Below are 9,544 nucleotides of genomic sequence, written 5' to 3' on the forward strand. Positions count from 1 at the left end.
TTGGAAAGACGCTCTTTACGCGTAGGCTGGGGCTGGTGCCGAGTGGTCGAGAGGGAAGAAGTAATTCAATGCTTCCGCTGTCGTGAATTCGGACACACAACTAGAACCTGCCAGGGTCCTGACAGGTCAAAACTCTGTAGACGCTGCGGTGAAGAGGGACACCACGCCACCCAATGTAACAACTCTGAGAAATGCGTGGTGTGCTCGACAGAGGGCCATCGTGACGGCAGTCTCAGATGCCCCGCATACCGAAAAGCACTTGAGTCACGACGTAAAACCAACAACAGGGACAATAATACAGAAAACGTTAAAAACAACAGAGATAACAACAGAGATAGAGACCTAGAAAACGGAAAAACGCCAATACAAACACAACACACAAAAACTTAACTAAACGCATAGAACTACAAACTACAAACACATATACTCATATATTCACATATATTCATATATACCGTACGTATCTACTTATACTTACCTGTATACTCTATATACATACCTACTGGCGTTTACTTAAAAATCCATTTACCTGGTTACACCTATATACTTACCGCCGTTACTGAAAAGAATTACCTACCTATACCTACCTGGATACACCTATACATACTTACCGCCGTTCCTTAAAAATACTCATACTTATACCTACATATACTCACCTGGATACACCTACATACATACTTACCGTCGTTCTCTTATAATAGCTATATACTTCTGGCTACACCGATATACATACGTCGTTTACCTATAACATTTATACTCACCTCTACCTACCTACCTATACTTTGTCACGGCGTTTATTTCCCGGCGAACCGAGAGATAACCGCCTTCGAGAAATTATGGCCTTGCGACCGGGCCACGCTCGGTCGCGCGACACGTGGTCCTCTCGAGACAAAAGATCTTCGCAGATTCGAACGGAACGACAAATTTGGACACGAAGTGAACGGGCGCCAGGTACTATACCGTACCACGCGAAACTCTCGAACGATTCGTTCGGTTCTCAAAGCGGCGTCGAATCTACGAACATCGTTTAGGCCGGTGACGGCCGCGAACAGGTCCAGGGAACCACGTGAGGAAAGGAACGGGGCATTCCCCGCGACGAGAACGTTTCTCACGGTAAATGAAGCTACTCGGTAGATCTCGGGCAAAATATAGTCGTTTATTAAAACGAGATGGTCATACAATCCGCCGGCCGTTGCCGGCGGTAGTCAATAGCTTTGCCGGCGCGAACACGAAAGTGACGGCGGCTGTTCGGCCGATCGCGCGGAATAACTTCTATCGCGTCGAGCTCGGTCGTCACAGGACTTCGCGTGAATTTACAAGCCACGAGGGCACGAATTCGACCGAGCTCCGGTGACGTACGCGTTCCTAATTCGAGACTGGGCGAAACGTGCGAACGGTGAACGCCACGAAACGAATACGGCGCATTATCCTCCCGAGGAACGATCCGAGGGTAACCCGAAGAATTACCGGGCGAATATCGTGGGTCCCGAATAGCTCGTGCACGAGGATTCGGCGACACACGATCCGCGGCCTCGCGAGCCTCTCAGGAGAGCGACTCCTGGTCAACGGTAAACGCGGGGAAACACGCGGTACACCGCGGTACGAACTTTCGCGAACTCAAATAACGTCCCCGAACCAACACGAACTGGTCACAAAATATATCGAAATAAAGCCTGACCGGCACTTACCAATATCGCTGTAGTGGCGGCAGTCGCAAAATACTTTTATTATCGCGGTCTAAGATTCGCACGTGTGCACGGTAAACAGTCCTTCGACCCAGTGGCCCAGTTCGAGATGGTTCGGAACGCGGAAGCGAGTTTTCCCCCCACTCTCGTCTTCGGCGACGCTCGGGCCAATCACGTTGTTTCTGGGAGCAGGGACGACTCGATGACATGTCGGCCCGGGCCTTCGGTATTTTCTATTTTTCCGAAGCCCGGCCGATATAAGGCGGTAAGTCGGCATCCATGGATCCGAGCCGTTCCGGTGTAGCTCTCATGGCATTTTCCGGATGAGACGTCGACGAGGGTGGACTGCTGATCGTCCTTATGTTTAACAGCCTCGCCGCTTTCTCCGGGTTGACAGATCCGGGCTCGGTCCAATCCTCGCCGTCTTCCTCGCCAGCGGCGCCCTGTGATTAGTGTTCCGAGCGTCTTCGCTTGCGGCCTTCCGCCAATCGGCGGCCGGAGACAGGTATCGGGCTCCTCGCCGATTTCGGTGGTTCCTGAAAACTCTTGTCGCGCCCGGCGGCGCGACATTCAAAGGCGATAATTCTATTCTTCGGGCGTTCGGATGTCCCAGGGAGAGCGCTCGTTATAGCCGTTTCGTTATTGTACCGCTTTTTCGGTGACCCGGTCTTTCGTCTAAGGTTCGGAGTGACGTAGGCTAAATCTGCCACGTCACAACTCCTCCCCCCCCGAAAGAGACCGGGGCACCGGTGGCAGTTACCAGCCAGGCTTCCATGTTCGCGAGTTCGGGGACGAACGCTCTTCCTCGGATCCTCCATTACATAGGGACGGACACAGTAGAGACATACACGCTTCTACCCATCACCAATCCAGACGAATATATCCTTAAAATCGTTGCTTTTCCCTGATGTGGGCGGAGCCTGATGACACGACCGGTACCTAAGGGAGAAAACCGGATTCGCTAAAGCTGGGTTCCGCTGAACCCTAAGGAACGCAGGGGTCAGGGTTAAAATAACGAAACTACCATTGAGGGCGACAATCATTTATTCGCGCCCCTCGAGCGCTTTAATACTGGTGTCCCTCCCACCCTCCGAAAATTAAGTCTTTTAGAACGAAATAAACGATATTGCTAACGAAGGGGGGAGGGACCGGTAAACAAAATAATACTTTTTTTTTTTTTTTTTCAGTCTTTTACCTCTTGTGATTGTAAAACGGGACATACAAAAACTTAAATCCGGGCCCCCAATAACCGGCTTCCGCTATCATTACGGCTGCTGGCGGTGTCTGGCCGATACACGAGTGGTGGGTCGGCCCCCTAGTACCGCCCGTATCGAGTGCCGCTGCACTCGGGGCATGTCTCGACCGTATAGAAGGGCCGACCACACCGATAACAGTAGGGCCACTTTTGGGGTGCCAAGCACTCCGAGTGGCAGTGGCCCACCACCCGGCACCGCCAGCATCCTTCCTCGACCTCCGCTCCTCGTCGGCCCACCTTCCCGCGTCTCTTCGCTGTACCTCTTTGTTGTGGCCTTACGGTAGCCCCCTCCCGCCGATTCGGGGTCGGCATGTTCGATTCTCTTGACTGTTGGTGATGTATCGATATACTGGTGCCATTCATATTCTGGGCCTGTATATTCGTGCCGGCCCTGCGTACCGGCTGATTCGTCACATCACACGCGAGGGCTCTGCGTATCCCTTTCTCCGCTGTCTCCGCCGTTTTGCGGTGATCAGCCCGAATCCGTTCCATTCTGTTCTCCACGGTCTCGTGGGGCGATGGTTGTATTTGCCTTTCTTTCTGTGATGTCGGCTCCCTGACTGGGTCCGACAACTCCGGCGGTATTACTCCTGGTTCCGCCTTCGGGCTCGGTCTCGCCGTCGGCCCCTGCATCCTTTGCGACGGCAATTTGCCCCGTCCTATTCCGCTCCAGGCCCCCTTGTCCTCGCGGAACAGTTCTAGCAGCAGGTGTTTCATTAGCCCCATCGGTTTTGTTGGAATTGCTATCCTCCCTGGTTTTGATTCCAATTCCGGCTGAGATTCGTCCTTCTTCCGCTCCTCCTCTTCCATTTGTGGTATCTCTACCGTTGGTTCTTCCGGTTGTTCCGGCACCTCCTTCTCGGGTGCTAGTTGGATCGTGGCTGTTGCCACGTACGTGGTTGGTGAGGTTGTCACCTTTGATATGTCCTCCCAGGGTAGGCTCGTGTCGAGTTCTTCCCCGATTTCTTTTTGGGCTTCTCCTATGGGTCCGTGCGGCCGGCAAGTTATAGACGCCGTTGCCGCGCGGATTCCCTTCGGCATTGGATGGAGCAGTTTTAACCGCTCCACGATCGAGTCTACCGTAGTCTGGCGTGCGGCCATTGTTTTTCTTCGGTAATCTGTTGGTAAAGAGAGGCTTTGGTGTTAATTGTTATCGTTCGGCGTATGAGTGGGGAAGTATGGTTTGAGGTCCGATATGTGTGCTTTGCCGAGGTTTTTTCCTTCCTCGGTAGCCAAGTTATAGACTCCCGGTGATAGTTTTTTCGTAATTGTTACCGGACCCGTATATTTCGGCGATAATTTCGCCGCAAAATGGTTAGCGGCCGACGAAAGTATTCGCTGTCGTTTCATAACTCTGTCCCCTACGTTAAATTCTCGGTTTCTCCGACGCAAATTATAATGATGCGATTGTTTCCGATATGCGTCCTCGAGGTTTTCCAACATCCAATGCCGCAGCGTCGGTAATTGCGACACCCGCTTCTTCCAGCTGTCATTGGATGTCACCTCGAGGTCGATCGGAGGCTCGACGTTAGCCCTCGCACATTTTGCCGGTCGCGGCTCACGCCCGAAATTGAGAAACGCTGGGGAGGCTTGTAGAACGGAATGGTGCGCGGTATTATACGCAAAACGAAACTGTGGTAAATTCAAGTCCCAATCTCGGTGGTCCCTCTCTATATAAGCGACGATCATCGTCTTCAGGATCCGATTCACTCGCTCTACTGGGTTCGCTTGCGGGTGGTACGGGGGGGTGGTACTTAATCGAATGCCGTATTCGTCGGCAAGCTCCCTCAGAGTCTTGTTCGCGAACTCGGTACCATTGTCCGTCAACAAGACATCCGGGGTCCCCCATCGCGAAAAAATTAACCCTTCTAGGGCGTCCGCTATTTTCGGACCGGTTGCACGTCGAAGCGGGGTGCACTCTATCCACTTTGTGAACAGATCCTGCATAACGAGAAGGTACGAGTTGCCGGACCTGCTCGGAGGGAACGGACCCATAATGTCGGCAGCTACTACTGTCCAGGGCATGTCGACTCTGCGCCTACCCATCAACCCCGGTGGGAGTGTTTGTTCCACCTTCGTGAGCTGACAGGTATTACAGCGTCTTACGTATTCTACTGCCGTTCTATACATGCCTGGCCAGTAGTAGCGGGTGGCGATACGATGATAGGTCTTTTCGACCCCTAAATGCCCTGCCTGTGGGTTGTCGTGCGCCTCCTGCAGGATCTCGGTTCTCCGTTCCTCTGGGATTACGAGTTTCCACTCGTTCCCGTCGGAACCCAGCGTTTCCGCGATCAACGGATCTGTTCTTCGACAAAACAGCTCCCCGCCTCGAATTGCCCAGTCCGGAAATTTCTCGGGATTTTTCTCGACTTCCGCAAATTTTCCCTCGTACCACTTTGGGCGAACCGCGGCCGCGATATGAGTTTCCCTTTCGGTATCCCCCTCCCCCTCGTAAATACGCGAAAGTGCATCTGGCACTTTATTAAGGGCTCCCTGCCGATACACTACTTGGAAATCATATTCCTGTAGTTGCAGGGCCCAACGCGCTAACCGACCCGTGGGGTTTTTCAAAGTTCTAAGCCACCGTAAACTGTTGTGGTCCGTAATTACCGTAAATGCGTACCCTTCTAAGTATGGTCGAAATTTTTGTACTGCCCAGACAATCGCGAGACATTCGAGCTCTGTAGCGGAATATTTTCGCTCCGGTAATGTGAGCGATCTACTCGCGAATGCTATTACGCGTTCGACCTCATTGACCTCTTGCGTTAATACCGCGCCTAAACCTACCGTGCTCGCATCCGTCTGCAGGGTAAATGGGGTTTCGAAATTTGGGCACGAGAGGGTAGGTGCCGAAGCGATCGCGTCCCGTAAGGATTCGAAGGCGCTTTGTTGGGCGTCCTTCCACTCCCATTCGCGATCTTTACGTAATAGACGGTTCAGTGGTTCGGCAAGTGTGGCGAATCCCGGAATGAATCTCCTGTACCAGGAGGCCATCCCGAGAAAACGCCGCACCTGCTTCACCGTTTTCGGTGGAGGATACGATAAAACGGGTTGGATCTTCTCCGCGTCCACCTTTAATCCCTCTCGGCTCACCACGAAACCCAAATACCGGACGTCTTGACAGCAGAACTCGCACTTATCAGGATTTATCATTAGACCGGCTTCTTTGATCCTATCTAATACGCGCTTGAGCCATTCGAGATGTTCTTTGAATGTTTTAGTGACGATAATTATATCGTCTAGATACGAAAACGCGTGAGTCTCCATTTCTGGGCCTATTAACCGGTCCAATAATCGCTGAAAGGTTGCGGGTGCTCCTGTCAGACCATACGGCATGCGGCGGAAATGGAAAAGACCTTTTCCCGGTACCGTAAAAGCTGTTATTTCGCGGCTTCCTTCCTCTAACGGAATTTGGAAATACGCTTGACTGAGGTCGATGGTCGAGATATATTTCGCGGCCCGTAACTTGTCTAGGATTTGCGTCATGAGCGGTAACGGATACGCATCTTTCTTCGAGACCTCGTTAACTTTTCGGAAATCGAGACAAAAACGGTATTTACCGTTGGGTTTCTTAACCATCACGATCGGACTTGACCAACCACTTTGCGATGGCTCTATTATGCCGTCGGCCAGTAGCTTATCTACTTCCTTATATATGGCCTCCTGTACTTTCGGGGAGACGGCATAATATCGCTGTTTAATCGGGGGATGGTCGCCCACATCGATTCTGTGGCTAGTCAAGTTCGTCATTCCGGTCATATCGTTAAATTCCGGTAACGTGGTCTCGAGAAACTCTTTTAATTGCCGTTTTTCGGCTTCCTCAATCGTTTGCAGACCACAACATACGGTGTCGGGGTTAGTATTCTCGAAAGGGAATTTCTCATTTGGCCGTTTCGCAAAATACCACACTGAATTGTGGTATTCGGCTACTATGCCGAACTTCGCGATTGAATCGGTTCCTAATAGCAGGGGTGTCACCAGATTGTCTAGGACTCGCGCAAATATATCGCGTTTCTCTCTGCCTATTCTTAACGAAAAACGTGCCTCCTCGATTGCTCGATCTACTGCGCCGGTGGCGAGGAGGAAATAGCAAGGTTTATCTGTTGTTCTAATTTCGATAATTCTATCCTCGACGTTCTCGAGGGTTTCTCGGCTCACAAAGGTCAGCGATGAGCCCGAGTCTATTAAAGCGCGGGTCGCGAAATTGCTGATGTACGCGTCGACGGTCAGTAGCGGCGGCCGGTATACATCCCCATTTACCATTACGCGGGCCGATATTAATTCGGGTGAAGTCTCTCCTGACCCCTTGATTGACTTCCCCCCTCGTTTCCCGACCGTTTACTGCACCTTCGGCAGCGATTTATCGTAACCCCCTCCGCTCCGCATCCGTAGCAGTGCAGCCGCAGTTCTTCGCGGCAGTCTCGGGACAGGTGGCCAGTCTTACGACAATTCCAACATTGATGCTGGTACCTCCCGGTAGCACGCGGTTTATCGCGTCGCGGCCATTGTTGCACCGCCACGGCTGCAGTTTCCTTCGGTGTACGAGCTGGGGTTTCGCGGGATGAGCTACGTGATCTGTTCCCGGGTCGGTATCTGTCGCGTCCCCCCGGCGTCGACGACAGTTGTTTACCTGCCCCCGACTCTCGAGGTTTGCGAAGTGCTGATCCGGTTCGAGATTCTCTACGGAAGGGTCGGGAGAGTCGACCGCCCGACTCGTCACTTTCTCCCCCGCTAGCGGAGGATATCGCGTTCGCGTACCCAAAAGTGACAGACTTACCCCTTCCGGGTGCTTTTACGCGTAGATGTCTACTGGGATCGAATGCTAACCCGGGGTGCACCATTTCCGATGGTTTAGGATTCCCCCGTTTTCTACGCTCTTCGACCCGGTCCGCCTCCACTAACTTATCTGACGCGTCATCGACCGTGCTTAACGACTCTCTTGCTATCGTTTGTCGCAACGATAATTTCGCGCCTTCATACAATATCCTTGCCATTCTCTCCTCTGTCCACCGCGGCTGTAATTTATCGAACATCGTGGTCATGGCCATTATGTACTCGCGGACGGGCTCTGTCTCATCCTGGAATCGTTCTCTAATGTTCCGTTCCAGGTTGAATTGGTATTCGGGGTCCCCGAAAAATTCTCGAAACGCGGTCGCGAATTCCCCCCAACTCCTGCAACGACTTCCCTTGCGTTTGTGCCAACGCTTTGCTGTGCCCCCGAAACAAACTGCTACGCAGTCGATCAATTCTATATCGTCGATACCGTGATACTGTTTCTGGTGTTCTAGGTCCTCCAGAAATTCTTCTGGGTCCTCTCCCTCTTCACCAGAGAACTTTAGCCTCCATCGCCTAATTATTTCGGCGATGGGGGTTCCTCTATAATTTAATTCTCGGGGTCTTGCTCCGCGTGGCACTTCCGCGTTGGGGTCGCTATGGGCTTCGGGATTCGTTCTCGGCATACTTGATGCCAGACTACGGCGTCGTTCGGGAGACCAAGGTCTCCACCTTTGATCCTGCGGGACTCTCAAACTAAATTCGCGGGGCGGTGATCTGCCGCCGCTTTCATTTTTCCCTTGCTGATTAATGCGCAAGGCCGCTATATGATCTAACGCGTCCCCGTAGTCCGATTCTCCGCCGTCGTCCCCATGTTCCTTTTTCGGTAAATTTAACGAACTTCTCATTTTGATTCGTGAACCTCGACACCCAATTCGAAACAGAGTTCCCGTAACCGCGGCCGTATGACCCGAAATGGAATTATTCCCGATATCTCACGTTTTAGACAGAGAGGGTGCGTTTTCTTTTTCGTATCGCTAATTTTTCTCGTAATTATTACGACGCGAATTTTTCTTTTACCGACCCGAATTCCGACTTTACCTCTACTTACTGCCTTTCCCCCAGCCCTTTCTCGTTCTCTCTATCGCGCCAAAAGGGGAAAACAACAACCCAATCAAAACACTAAATCGGACCCTTTTCGTCAATTTCCCACGCACCTGCCCGTCGACAGTATTACTGCGCGGTCGCTAAGATACTACCGGTAGATTTTCGCAAATTGTTCGCCAAATTTCGACAAGAAACTCGCTAAGAGGTGACCATTATTTTTCCGCAAATTGTTCGCTAATTTCCGAAAAACAAAACTCGCAAAGTATCTACTACTAGGATCCCGCAAATCTCTTTATTTCCGACTAGCGCTAGTCGTTTCACTAAAATATTTCATAAAAGGGCCCCCGCAAATTTTAATTACTTGTTAAACTCTTTAGAGTTCAATCGCAAATGGGTTACATTCGTCTAGACTACGGACGATATACGGACGACAAACCAACTTCCTCCACCACATGTATAACACAAAAAAAATTTTTATAAAAAAAAACAGTTTGCATGTGGGATTAATTTTTGGGAAACAGCATGAACATAATCAAAATATAACAACGAGGTGAAATTATGCGAGAATATCGCAGCCGCGGGTGGATTACGCTATATGCGGTACCTTCCCCGCGACCGAGAGTTTTCTCTATATTATCAATTCCCAATAATTGCAATTAAACAACCGTGTGCCATTCCGAGAAAAAAAAGAAACAATTTGCATAAATTATGACAATAAGTTCAA

The sequence above is a fragment of the Lasioglossum baleicum genome, unplaced genomic scaffold (genome assembly GCF_051020765.1).
Source record: "Lasioglossum baleicum unplaced genomic scaffold, iyLasBale1 scaffold0360, whole genome shotgun sequence".
Taxonomy (NCBI): Eukaryota; Metazoa; Arthropoda; class Insecta; order Hymenoptera; family Halictidae; genus Lasioglossum; species Lasioglossum baleicum.